Here is a 15,057-nt window from a genome sequence, read left to right on the forward strand (position 1 = left end):
TAATCAAAAAGGTATAAAGCTACTACAAAGTCAAGTAAAATGAAGGATTTTGCTTAGAAAAGAATATCTATTTTATTTTTTCTTCAAGTACTTTATATCCTAGCTAACATTATAGCATAGATCTTTCATTTCAATTTCAAAAAAATATATTTAAAATTGATCCATTTGATTTATTTTTGGTGAATTTAGTTTTTAATATTTATTATGAAATTTAATCATATTTGCTAGTTAGGTTGCGCGAATATATGTTACATTAATATTCCGGAGAAATAAAGTAAATCGTTTTTATCCCTGATTTAATCAGTTATTTTGAATATGACACATCTATAAACTTGTTTTTAGCTCCTTATATATAAATTACTTTTTCATATTAGTATATATATTGTTCCTTAAAAATTCATGTATAGATCCAATTTTTCCTCGGAATATTATTTTAGTCTGTATTCAACGCAACCTTACCAGGTTATTTTATAAAAATGCCTTGATTCAAAAGCAAATTGACAAAAAGCAATCAAAATGAACGTTTTTTTAATGTATTTTTTTTAAACTGATATGTAAGGTATATTTATAACTTTAGCAAGGGTATAAAAGACTTGGAGAAAAAATATAAAAGATATTCGGTTCAAAGTAAAGTCCATCATTTTACTCGATTTTATAGTAGTTATATACTTTTTTTCATTAATTTTAATCAAGATGAATTAAAAAATTATTCATTTTTCAAATACTGAATGTTTGTATCGATTTGCTATTTACTTTGATTTTTATCTATTTAGTTCTTTCAAGTCAAAATATGGGACTGAATCGTAGCTATACCTTAAAACTTAATTTTTTTAAAAGGCTTTACAGGCCTAACTTGTAGATGTTGAGAGTTTTAATGGTCCTTTTAGTATTTCTTGGCTTTAATAACAATAATTAATAGATACTGTTGCATTGTATAATTACTGATATTTGAATTAAATCAAAGTAATATGTACTAAAAAAACCTTAAAATGGCTATACCTGTACAATTTTTTTCGGGCGGGGATCGATTAGGGACATTAAAAGTTAGTTCATTGGAGACAAATATTCCATTGCGATAGTTATTTATTATCTCCAATATAGAATTAAGATGTATAACGATACAATAACTTATCTTTCATCTATTTCAGGATCGAATATATAATAAAACTAGCCATTAAGGAGTTAGATTTTTGAGGTATGTCAGGTTTTAGTCTTTTTATTTGTTGATATCCAATAATTCAATACCTTTCATAGTATTAATGAAAAAAATGATTTTCATTGTTATAAAAATGGTTGTTTAAGCCTACAAAATGTCTAAAATTTACATGTTGACGTCATAAAAAAACGCTCTATATATACAAAAAGATGAAAAGAAATAAAATAATTGATTAAAATATGTCAATGAATATTAGGCTCTATTAAATTATCTTTTTATCATCAAAAATCATACTTAAAGAACGATACTTCTGGGGTTTTAAATTTACCAATAATTCCTGGAAAATCTTTGTTTATTCGTTATTATTTATAACATCCCGAGTGATCTTTTAAATGTGTTATATATCACCAGCTCCACATAAAAATTGAGCTCTTTTATCAATTTTTATTTAGGTTTTTTTTTGTTGCAAATCGGACAGGGTGACGGAATTTTCAAAAAAAAAGTCCAATATTTTATACTATATATATGTAGATAGATTTAGAGAATCTGAGTAACTTCATTAAATAAAAAATATATCCATACATTTTTTTGATTAATTTCCAAATTTCTGAAAATCATCGAAATAAAAAAAAATGTAATTGAGATAATTAATTACCTAAAATAAATTATACATGCGTAGTTTATTATAAAATGGAGAATATATTCGTTCCTTCATTGATAAATATTTTTAAATTCGAAAAGAGATGATTTGATACAAAATATCTTTAATTAATATAAAATACAATTTTAAGTACAATTTTAGAAAGAACTATGAAATAAAAAAAAAAAATTTGGAATCGATTGATCCATTCCTAAGAATAGAGAGAAAAAAAATGAATTTTAAAAATATTAATATCTATACACAAATGAGTTAAAATTTTATATTTATTACAATAATTAATATGTTAATTTTTCGTTAATTTAATAGTTTTGATATTATATAAAGTGAACCTCCAAATATGAGCACTCAATACGCCGTTCACGTACAACGTCTGCATGGTTATTATCCTTTTTTGAATAGCAATAATCAGCTTTTGAGAAATAATATTACATATATTTATAACAAATTATGTGTATTTCACCGAAACTTATTTTTTCCAAAAGCCTATTTGACTTCATGGAATTTATTATAAAGTTATTATAAAGTAACTACAGTACAAAATAAAAACAAAAACCTAAATAAAATTTACATTTATAAATATTTTTAGTACCTCATTTTATATTTTAAAGCATTTGGCCAACTAAGATTTGTTAGACTTATTGCAATTTTAGCGAATAACAAAATGAAAAATTATTATATATAATAATGATAGTTTGTGAATTTAATTAAACTCAATAATAATTAAAGAAATATTTATATTGATATACCATAGATAACATGAAAAGGAAAACATAACTTGAGAAATATTTTCAACAAGTGTTTTAATACGACATGGGAAATTAAGTTTGAATATAATTGAATTTGTGTCAAAAGGGAAGGAGAGAAACCAATAAAAATGGGGAAATGAATACTATATAAAAAAATATATATATATATAAGTAGGGGGGCTCTCTTCTTCAGAAGGAGAAGATGATATTCAACAAGTTGGTAATAGGAAAAAATACTCTTTATATGTGAGCTTTCTCTAGTTTATTTACTCAAGTAAATGATTCAAAACCTCTGCTGCTATCCAAATTGATATCAGGCAACCACCCACATTTGAAAATAAATAACTCACTATCTCCCATAATTATCCAAGTCGAAGGATTTTTGGGCACGTGTATTCTCAAGCAATAACATATTTATATTCATAAATCCTTTCAAAGATGTATCACACTGCTATTTACTCAAGAACACCCGAGCCTTTTAGTTTCTGAATATTTTCTTCTTAGTCGGATGTTGTGTATGGGATTTGACAGATAATAATTTTAATAAACTTATTAATTATATACTTACGTAATTCACTTTTTTAGAGGATGAGAGAACGCCCTCTTATTTCATAAGGATCTGTTGTGTCAATGATGGTAGTTGGATAAGCAAAGAGGAGGTAGGGAAGAGCTTACCATGAACAAATAATCCTCCAAGTTCCATCATTGCTGTTGCATACATGGAGGACATCATTTATCAACCATTTTGTTTTGTATGCACTATCCGTCCGGCTTGAGAGTTGAAACAGAACTGACTAATATAACTTTCTTACTTGTTGTCTGTACTTCTTTTGATTATTTAATTTCTCTTCCACCAGAGGGTAAAAAAATTACTCCGAGTAATGAAAAGGGGAAAAGTATATTGAGGCGGATTGTGGCAGGTAGGCGTCATCTACGCCTTTCCTTCTGGAGTTATATATTACATATTTACAAATGTATATATTATTTGGATATAATATGACTCTGAGTATGAAGGCATTTTACAACACGCGGACACTAAAAGTATGGATGATAGAATGGTATCTCCCCACTCTCTCCTATAAATATATATACACACCCCTCTTAATACCACTATGAATGATAAACCCAACCACCACCCCTAAGTCAATATAATCTGTATAAAAATGTGCTTTTCTTTTTGGTTTGTTAGTTAGAGTTCAAAAAAAATCGTCTTAGCCTGCCGTTACTTCCCTGGGGTGAATAACCACCCCAGGGAAGAGGTCCCTACATAATTACGTTTTTTTATATTATGGTAAAAATTATTTTAAAAAAACTATTTATTCAGGTAAACGAGGATTTTATAGTTGTTCACAGAGTTATTTTATACTATGCCTAAATATTCATATAATAATTTTGCAAGGGGGGAGTGTCTTGTAAGTATTTGATTTCAGACCTAGACTTTAAACTTTTGGTTATTACTTATTAAACAAACTTCCTATTAAAAAAGTTTCCTAAATAAATGTTAGTTAAATTTTATAGTGTTGAAATGACGGGATTAAAAATCAAATAAATGCAGGATTCAGATTAAATTTTACAATTATTGTACAAGTATTCATCATTTTATATAATTTATGAATAATAAAAAAAAACAAAGGAAAAATAGTAAATTGCAAAAATAATTTCACTCATTTAACGGGTTCGAATATTGAAAAAGTCCCAATACAAAGCAAATTTCATTTAACATGGATTTTTATTGTTCTACAAAAGCGCTAAATTTTCTACTCAAAAGTCCAATTCACACCTATAAAAATAGTTGAATGATTATAATGAAAAGATCTGTAATAAATAACCTGATTTAATACAAAAAAAAAAGATTCCTACATCGAATTAATACATGAAACTAGCCCCATCTTTACTTTACTGATATGTGTTGTGTCAACATCAAAACCATCATAAACAAAAGTAAAAAAAAAAAGAGAGAATTCCTATTTTTTTTTACTTTATAAAAATAATTATTGTCGTGAAGTCTAATATTTCATTGACATGTTTGAGTTCGTTTTAGGCTTATTATTCAAACTTTTGAGATAAGATAAGATACCTAAGGGGCTATGTTTTAGAGCTGACGTTTGATTTAAAGGACTTATATTAAGCCCGATATGGTAAAACTGTTGTGGAGACTTATATTTTAGTAGAATTCGACCGTAAAGATGGGCTGATTGGCTTTCAAAGAGTAGCTTCAGGTGTTAGTTTGACTGTATTTACCGATTTGAGGACGATTGTAGAGGCTGCCCCCATCTTTAGCCGTATCCAAGCCTAATAAATGGTGTAGCGGTTGAGCCAGACCTACAGAAGTTTCATGACCGGGATGGATCCAAGTTGCATTCTCGTACCCTTTTGGTCCCATCTTTGTATTGAAGCCCAATATATTTGTTTTCCATATCTCAGTTAAAAGATAATAACTCATTCATTATTTTATAATTGAAACTCTCTACAACTCTCAAAATTAAGGTATATAAGTATTTACGACTTTCTATGACCCTACGATCAACTAACTTTCCATGAAGAACCACTCAATGCATCAATTTAATTACACTAAAAAATAATTAGAAAAACATGTGTATACATAACATGGAAAAAAAACAACTTGAGAAATGTTTTCAACAAGTGTTTTGATACGACATGGGAAATTAAGTTTCGATATAATTGAATTTGGGTGGAAAGTTAGTTTAGAGCTTATATTGAATTTAAAAAACTTATATTGATCCTGATATGGTCCCTTTCAAATAAATATATTAATTAGCCATTCCGAAAGCACGAGCAGACCTTGATATATTTAGTCCCTTGGCAAATCCGGGAACTCCTTCATGATCCAACTGATAAGTTCGTTTTGGTGTTCTAGAAGGTTCAGTTGGTTTTTCATTCACACACTAATAAAAAAAAATCAATCAGATTCAGATCTGAGGAGTTTGGAAACCAAAAGTGGTGAGAGATGAAGTCGTCGAAAATTGCCTAAGAGCTATTTGAGATTTTTTTTTTTTTTTTGAGATATGGCAGGGAGTACTTTAGAGGCCTCAAATTCCATCCTTACTTTACAAAAGAACGTCTCCCTAAGTCCAAGAGTTTGAGCAATTGTTATGTTGTCCCTCATCAAGGGCGTCCGCAGGATTATATTTGGGATGTTCACAAAAAAATCAATATTTTTCGGAAAAAAAAAATCGAATTGGAAATTTTTTGGAATAAATTTCAAAAATCCACAGCTCTTCACAAAAATAAAATTCAAAAACTATATTTCAAATATAATTTTTTGTACATAAAATTTCGAATATTACACTTTTTAGAAAAAATAATCAAAAATTTACATTTTTAGGAATAAATTTAAAAAACTAAATTAAATTTCAAATACGAAGGTTGAATCTTGAATTTTCTATGATAAATCAAAAATTCCTGTCCCTCCCTTTCAGACGCCCATGCTCCCAGGGCAGATTTCAAATGCCTAAACAAATTCATCAATTGATTCTTTTTTTCTTTTTTTTTTCAGCCTGTGCAGGTATGAACAAGCTATCAAACAAAACAAAAACAAAATAAGCTGCCTATGTGCCTCCGTTTGTCCAAGAGATTAAAAATTACATTGTAATATTAGGGTGTATAAAAACCCCATGAAAGTTTTTGCGTTATGATTCGAAGGGAATAATTTAAGGGTTAATTAGTTTTCCCATTCTTTGTATAATTTAATTATGCTCATACTAGCAGAGAAGGGAAGTATTGTTGGATTTTTATATGTATAATATATATTTCCCTATATATATAATGTACAATGTGATGAGGGAGGGATTTGTCAACTACTCATTTGGGAGTTAATCACTATGTGGAGAAAATTTTCTTTTAATAGCTCTGGCATTAATAAGTTTATTAAAGTCTCTTATTGGAATATGGGTTAGATATATGTGTTCTTCAAACACCTGTTGCTTCAAATTTATGGGTGTGCATATAGTTTATTTATGTTTATTCATTTAATTAAAGAAAATATTTGATTTATTTAAACCATTCCGTGTCAATCAGTTGAAAGTTAGGTAATTAATTCGATATAGTTTGACTAAACTCGCAGGATTTACAGGGGTTGGACAGTATTTCGGGCAGATTTCATAGAAGGTTAGGGCGTCCGTAGGATTATAAATTTTTTTTTTTTTTTTTTTAAACCCATAAACTAAAATTTTTTTGGAAAAAAAATCCGATATTAAATTTTTCGAAAAGAATCAATATCTATTCTCAAAAAAATTCAAAATCCACAGCCATTCAGAAAAAATTATTTTTTTTTTTGAAAAAGGATTTCAAATATTATATTTTTGCAAAAACCCTTCAAAAATTCTCTATTGTTCTCAAAAAATAAGTTTTTTATATTTAAAAATTTTTGAAAAAAAAGTTTTTTTTTGGTAAAAAATTCTAAAAATTCATACCCTTTAAAGCAAAGTTAAATATTCTGGATTTTTTTTTTAAATTAAATTAAATTTCTAATATTACAATTTTAATGAAATCCCTTTGTTGAACTAATTTTGAGAAAATTATCAGTTGTATTCAAATAACTGTAAATAATATTTTTTTAATTAAAAATTTTTTGGAAAAAAGTTCAAATATGAAACTTTTTGAAAAATAAATTCTAAATTTCTCAAAATATGAATATTTTTGAAAAATAAGTTGAAAAATTAAATTTTTTTGAAAAGAAATTCAAAATTATCAGATTTTTTTGAAAAAACGGAATTTTTTTTTTGAAATAAACATTTAAAAAAAAAAATTCAAATATTAAATTTTTTGGAAACAAATTTCAAAAGTTAAATTTAAATTTATAATATTACATTTTCTTGGAAATTTCTAAATGTGCAGACGCCCCTGGGGTGAAGGAAATTAAAATAAACAAACTAATTTTGATGAAATTTTCTGTGTACAATTTTATGTACACTATTTAATGCTGTGTTTTAATTTTCGCTAATTTTGAAGAAAAATTTACATTGAATATTATAGTTCTGAACTATTATGACCTACTCAAATATGTTAATCAAAACTTTGGCTGTATATATGTATACAAAGTGGGAACCCGAACATGGAAATAACATTTAGATTTGGGAAAAAGATTCAAAAATCCAAAGCTATTCACAATAATACATTTTTCGAAAAAAGGCGGTGAGTTTCGAAAAAAAATTTCAAATTTTTTTATTTTTTGTGAATAGCTCCGGATTTTTGAGTTTTTCCCAAAAGATTTAATTTTTTGTGAGCAGCTGTGGATTTTTAAATTTTTTGAGAATAACCATGGTTTTTTGAAATTTTTGTCAAAAAGCATTTTTTTTTTACTTTACATCATAAAATTTTGAAATGCTTTTTTAAAAAATAAAAAGCTAGTTTAGAAATTGTGACTATCTCTTTTTTCCTCGATTTTTATTTGAAGATAATTTTTATATTAACGTATTGTATATAGTTTAACCTACTTTATTTTACGTATTGACAAAATATAGAAAGTGATTCAACAACACTAAAATATTAAGCAGTATACCATACAAATTTACAAGTTTTCCATCTGAGAAAAGACAACTTTCAAAAGTTTTATAGACAAAAAAGTCTTGCAATTAAATTTATGGTTGACACATGTAATTTTTTATTATTATAATGCGTCTGTTTTATGACATGTTTGATGGGTAATAATAAATATTCGTGAAGTCATGATCTTCAGTAATACAATTATTATCCAAGATGATAAATGCATACCAAAGGGGTTAAGAACATTAATATATAAAATGTAAATAACAAACTTCCAAAAAAAATATATATTACATACTGAACCAAATACAATATCTGTAAATCCTTTTTTTATAGTTTCGAGGAAGAAAAAATGAGAAGAGAAAGCAATCATCATTCATCAAATAATAGGGAAGGAAGTTGATAACATTGTCAAAGGAAGGTTAGGGATTTTAACATTTCTTTATATGTACTGAAATTTAATTCACCTCAAATTATGTTACAAAGGATGGGATTTTCGTAGGTCCATTTTAATATTAAAACATACTTATGCAATAATAAATTAAGTTTAAGTGATTGAAATTAATGTATATTAAAGCTTAATCAATTACTTACAAAACAAAACAAACCCACGCTCTCTAGCTTAGGTATAGTTCGAGAAAATGACACATTAACATGATCAACAAATTTCCATTCGTACACTCAAATCAGTTGAAAATTTTGAGGACTACGTTGGCCACTTTTGACACCATCAGTGAAGGAAACCATCTCCTCCGTTGCAAGACTCTTTTGAATGTATTTACAATGAGTATGTTGAACTCTTTTTGACACGTTTGGCCCCCTTCAGCTCTGATGCCAACCAACCTTGACTACACCTTTTGGGTACATGCCATGGGGAAGGTCTGTAGTGTCCGTCATCCACACACCAAGGCCCTCAAAGCTCCTTTCAGCCAGCACTAGGACGCCATGACAGAACACAGAATCAATTTTTCTTTCTCAACAGAGTGAATTATTATTATTATATGAGAATAGCTGCTGTATCCCCAACGTAGAATGAGTTTATGATATTCATCAAAATCGGCACGCAGCTTTTGATTCAAAATTTACGTTCGTTTGTTTTTGCCGTCTAGTGAAGTGGCTCCCAAAGTACTTTAAGTGGCATCAAAACTTTAATAATGATGACTCTAAATATATTTTTTATATGGCTCTTCCAGTTTTATTTTTAAAATTGTATCCCAGACGATAGAGCTTGACAAAAACATATCTGGAAACGTTCCTTTTACCAACATAGCCAGTTAGCTGCCATCTGTTATGAAAGATGCACTTGTCGAACTTTTATGCGACCAAACACAAGCAAAACAGATTTTGATTCTAAAAAATTTGGCGAATTTTGGATTTCTGTAATAATAAACTTAATATTTTTATTACAAAAGTTTTCATCATTTCGTACAAACTTAAAAGTACCGGAACTCCGATACCATATAATTTTATTGAGCACATAGAAGCAATTTTTACAACAACAAAAGCTAATAGAAAAGACGATTACTTCAAGGATGATTTAATCCTGTATTTTTGTGTAGTTTGATAGAGTATTCTTTTGTGTTTTTTTTTCAAATTGTTTGGTAAAATAGATCGTAAATAAAGTTGTACGTGTGTATAAAAATAATCTTTGAGTTGTTGTACTTTGCTCAATGCATATTTCACATTTGTCACATTAAGATCTTGATTCGTTTATAAAACTATATGCATATCCAAAGCCTGTAATTTCTCCTTTGATTGTGAGTCTCAATTTTGACTTACTTTAAAACAAAAAAGAGATTTGATATTATAGAAATGAATCTAAGTAATCGCTGATTTTATATTTAGAATAAGAAATTACTTCAAAAATTCGAGTATTACTAAAAAAAAATATATATATATATAACCTAGAAAAGTAAACAGCATATTTTTTCGGAAAATTTGATTTTACTTGAACTCGAATAATACGAACTGAAAACATTCGAGAAGATACAGAAGCTCCTTTTTTATTTTAAAAAAATGAGTTTCTGTATCAACTCAAAAGGAGTTGATCACCTATTAAAAAGAGGAAATCACATTCACATGTAGTTTAAAACGAGTTAAGATTGAACACCTTCACAAATTATGTGAAAATTCTCAATAACTTGAACTCTTCCGATCTTGACAATCGTTATACTGTTTTAAGACGAATTTGTCTTGACAAAAAATTTAAAAACTCGAACTTAATTTAACTCAAAAATTTATGCACGAATCCAACACTTGTATTATGTTGTCAACTGTCGATTATTTTGATTATTTTCCTTTTAACCTTTTGGATTGGTTGAATTCGAATGAGCTCTTTTTAAGTTAGAGGGAACAACTTTAAAATAATTGGTGAATAATATTTTCATAATTGAGAAGAGTTACCAACTGATTTGTGTCTCTGCTTTCTGCTTCTTTTTTGGAAGAAATGTTGTAATACACAATAAAAGTAAGAATCTGATGTACATTGATGTGTTAAAATTCAATTACTCATATTAAGCTGCTGTGAACTAAAATTCCGAATATTAATTGATTTATATATCCACGGTTAGATATAATTGGCTAAAAACTATGCTTGGTTATTTGAAGTATTTCCCACGGAGCAATCATTTTTTGGGTGATAATTACCAAAATTTCTTTTTTATCGGACGCCCATGTTCTAGAAAAATCTTTCTTTACCCAAAAAGAACAGGGAAAATGCCCAAAATCTGTAGTTAACGGAATAATTGTTGGGAATTGTTCTCAGAACTTTAACATGAGATAATGCAAATCCAACCAACCAATGTTCAAAACTATGACCCGGGGAAAAGAGACAGAATCATCGCCAGCTGACAACAAATACAATATAACTTTTATAATTTATATATGGGTTGCTTCTGTCCTTGGACACGCCTTAACCTCACTTAACTCTTCGTTTTGACAGCTGTGGATTAGTCTACTTCCCCCTTAGCAATGCTCTGAATGTTGATTGGTTGAATTAGAATTAGCCCTTTCTAAAATGTAGCGTTAGTTCACTATTACTAACTGATCTTGAGAAATTATTGCCTAATTTCCTTAATGGAAGAAAGGTTGCGAGAGACAATAAATGTGACCTACTAAAAAATAAAGAGCAGTGCAACAGTTGGGAAATATGAACGCGACGTAATTGCTTTACAACTCCTTGTTGATGAAGTCGAGCCTTTTGCCTTTCTCTTTATGGTGAAAGGAAAGGTTGCGAGAGATTCGTATTATAAAGATCACATCGTAGGATGTGCTGTAGTTTGAACCTATTCCCCCCAAATTATCTATCTCTCTGTGGGTGTGCTATTATTTTCTTTTTTTGCTTCCTCTTTTTTTCCCATCTCATAATACGAGACCTTCTTCCTTCTATAAGGATGATTACATTTTCTCATTTATTTATAAAAAGTAAAGTATAGAGAAATATACATAAATCTATAAAATAAAAAGTAGGGAGAGAGTGAGGAATTTTATTTGAATAAAAGTGCGCGAAAAGTGCATTTTTATTGTTATTAAATGGGAAATGTAGATGAATACGATATACTTATATATTAGACTGTTTCAGAATTGCAGACACGATAGAGTTTAAAATGAAGGACAGGATGCTCTAATGGTTTGGCTCAATTTAACTTCATGTTGATAAATAATATTATATTTAGTTATAAAGAAATCCATTATTTTTAATGGATTTTTTTTTATGATCCCATAATTGGTCAGATGGAGTTGCATTGTAGTGTTGTGTCAGTCTTTATATGAGACCGAAGGCCGTTGTCCAATCCAGTCTGGTCCCATCCACTCAAGTCCCTCGTGGCGTTAATGAGAGTGTGTTTCCTCTTACTAAATAATTCCGGTATATAACAGAATAGGTTATAACAATAAGTTACAAAATAATAATTTTATATTATATTTAGTGATAGGAAAATTAATCGGATTCGAGTTCCGCATCGGGAAAATAATGTTTAATTTGCGTTTTCGATTATTATTAATTATTGGTATATAATTAATTATTACTTTTCTAAGTTACAAAAAAAAAAAAAAAAATAGGTCACCCTCCAAATGAAGGAATTTTTGCTTTTTACTATAAAAATAGATATTTGAAATTTTTTTTTCCAAAAAAAAATAAATAATATTTCAAATCTAAATAAAATTTTCATTTTTTTTCTACAAAAATTATTTTTTCAATTTTTTTTCGCAAAAATTATTTTTTCCATTTTTTTTTTCTAAAAATTTAATGGTCTGTCAATAATTATGCATTTTAGAAATTTTTATCAAAAAAAAATTAATTATTTTTTTAAATTGTTATATTACAAATTGAATTTTTGAAATTTCTTTCCAAAAAATTGAAAAAAAAAAAAAAAATTCTAATAAATTGAATATTTGAAAAAAAAAAAGTTCTAATAAATTGAATATTTGGAAAAAAAATTTAAAAAAAAAAGTTCTGGTTGAGTGGCGATATGCTACAGAAATACAAAAAAAGGTCATTCCCCATGTTTCAGCATTTATATATAGAATATATATATTTTTTAAATCCTTATAAAATATATTTTTTTGTAAGGATTTAGTAAGTTCAATTGATTGCTTTCACAAAAAGGCGTTCATTTGTGGTATATGGACTGTATTCATGTAAATGTTTTTTTTTTTTTTGTTTTTTTACAATTAGAAACTATTTTTTAATCGAAGCCATTTACTTTTCAAAAAAAAATGACTTTATTGTCACCCTACTCACCACCCTCACAAGGCTCTTTCCACACATATTTTTGATAGCTCTCTGGATAGTCTGGTGTAAAACCACGTGATCTCTTGAATAGGCCCTCATGTACTCGAGGGTATTGTCCTGGGCTGGTTTCTTTTTGCGGGTCCAGTTTGGTCTTTTTGACAGAGATATTTTTCCTCTCCAACGTTACCAACTTGCTGACGCCGTAGACGATAATCCTAGAGACTTGCAACTGCTTGGAGTGTAAATTCGAGATGTTAAAATTTTATTTTCAAAACGTTCAAGTTTGTTTTGTTTAGTAACAGACAATCCCTCAACCTACATAAATAATTAGTAAGTGTTCATATTTCAATAGACCACCTGATAGTAGGGTTAACCCTTTTACCGTTTTTACACGATATATCTCATTTTTCATTTCTATTCTTTTTGCAAGAGACGCGATTTGAAAAGGAAAAAATTACGTCGTAAGACAGAGGGTTGATTTCATTTAGTTTAAAATGGGGTTTGAGTGATCCGAAAAATAACTAGTTGGAATTGATGGAACTGGAAATAATGAGGTCTTAATATCTTAAGTTGATAAATTAGATCAGGCCAGGACCAGGAAGAATAAACTTCTAAAACTCTTTGATCGATGTGAATCCATGATCATGATCATTCCAATGGGGATGAAAGAAGGGGATCCCTGGATTGTTTTAATTATGTAGACTTCCCAGAGGATCAATACATTTATTAGTCCAATATTCTTAGGTCTTTAATTTCGTAATGATTTATATTTTGCTACAGATTCCTTCTGGTTAAGGACTCCCTCTTCTCTCCGAAAATTCAAATATCGACAGCTCATATCCTGTTTCTCAGGAATCAGGGATTCTGTATTTATATTATCATCTCATGTGCGTGGATTTTATAAAAGTAAATATTATCTTTTAGAATTCGTTTCACGGAGAAATTGACATGGGTTTGAAAAATATATGAGTTGCTCATATTTCATAATCATTATTTTATGACCTAACTTACTCAATTGAGTGCTTCGACAACTAAAATGTACATAAAATTCAATAGTCAGTATATCTTCTATGTGATTACGAGAGCTGTTCGGATCAAAATGCAAATGAACTTTTATTTCCTTTACTTATTGCTTGATTATTAGTTTTTAAAAACGAGTAAATGCTTTGATTCAAACTGAATATCTATTATTTTATTACAAGATTGAAATAGACAAATACTTCTGGATCAAAACCTTGCATAAATTTGTGTTGTCAGTATAAGTTCTACGTTTGGATATTAAACAGGAAAGTGTAAATTTATTTATATTTCCTATTTTACCGATTGATTATTAAAATTTAAAATTAAGTAAGTGCTTGAATTCACAATGAATATGTGTTATTTTATAACAAAACTGAATTAAGCACAAACTTCAATAACAAAAATCCCCTTAAACTTCAGTTTTCAATATACACTTTACGTTTAAATAGGGGTTATTTGGAGGAAAATACGAGTGTTTCCATATTTCTTTCATATTTTGACTGATAATTAAAAGTCAAAATTGAGTCCTTCTTATATTTGAACTAAATAATTTATATTTTTAGAAAAAATAAATCAAATATTGTTCAAAAAGGTTCCTTTGATAAAAAAAATCGAAGAAATTTAAAGTTGGAGCAATATTTAAATGTGTTTAGTGATTTTATATGCACCATAAAGTTTCTAAATTTCATAATTCGTAGAAAAGAAATAGAATTTTGTAACAAAAACGTACTTTTAAATGTCTAAACAATCTTTCAAAAATGATAATATAGTTTTCCTATAAAATAATCATTGTTTATATAAAATGTTAAATAAAGTATTGTTTTACCGCGTTTTTAATTTTTTTAATTTTGTATGTTTGTATAACATCAGATATAGCGACACCATCAACACAAAAGCAAACTAAAATAGGTTTTCTTAAAATAAGTTTGAATTAAAAGTGTATTCTTCGTCGAATCAACGTCAATTTCTATCTACAAAATATTCCTATTAATCCTTTGTAGGTACTCCAAATTGAGATTAAAGTAATCAAAGCTCCCTTCATTTTCTTATTGTTAAGAACTCTTAACAAAAAAAAAATGATACATTGATATATTTTATTTAAAAGGCATATATCAGGCCCAATATCAGTATTCTAAACCAAATAAAGGTTTCAACTATAACTAAATTTCTTGTATATCTTTACTCATCTACGAAATTTGAACACAAAGAATAAAGTTTATTTAAATATGTCTAAGAA

This window comes from Lepeophtheirus salmonis, chromosome 6, assembly GCF_016086655.4.
Source record: "Lepeophtheirus salmonis chromosome 6, UVic_Lsal_1.4, whole genome shotgun sequence".
NCBI lineage: Eukaryota > Metazoa > Arthropoda > Copepoda > Siphonostomatoida > Caligidae > Lepeophtheirus > Lepeophtheirus salmonis.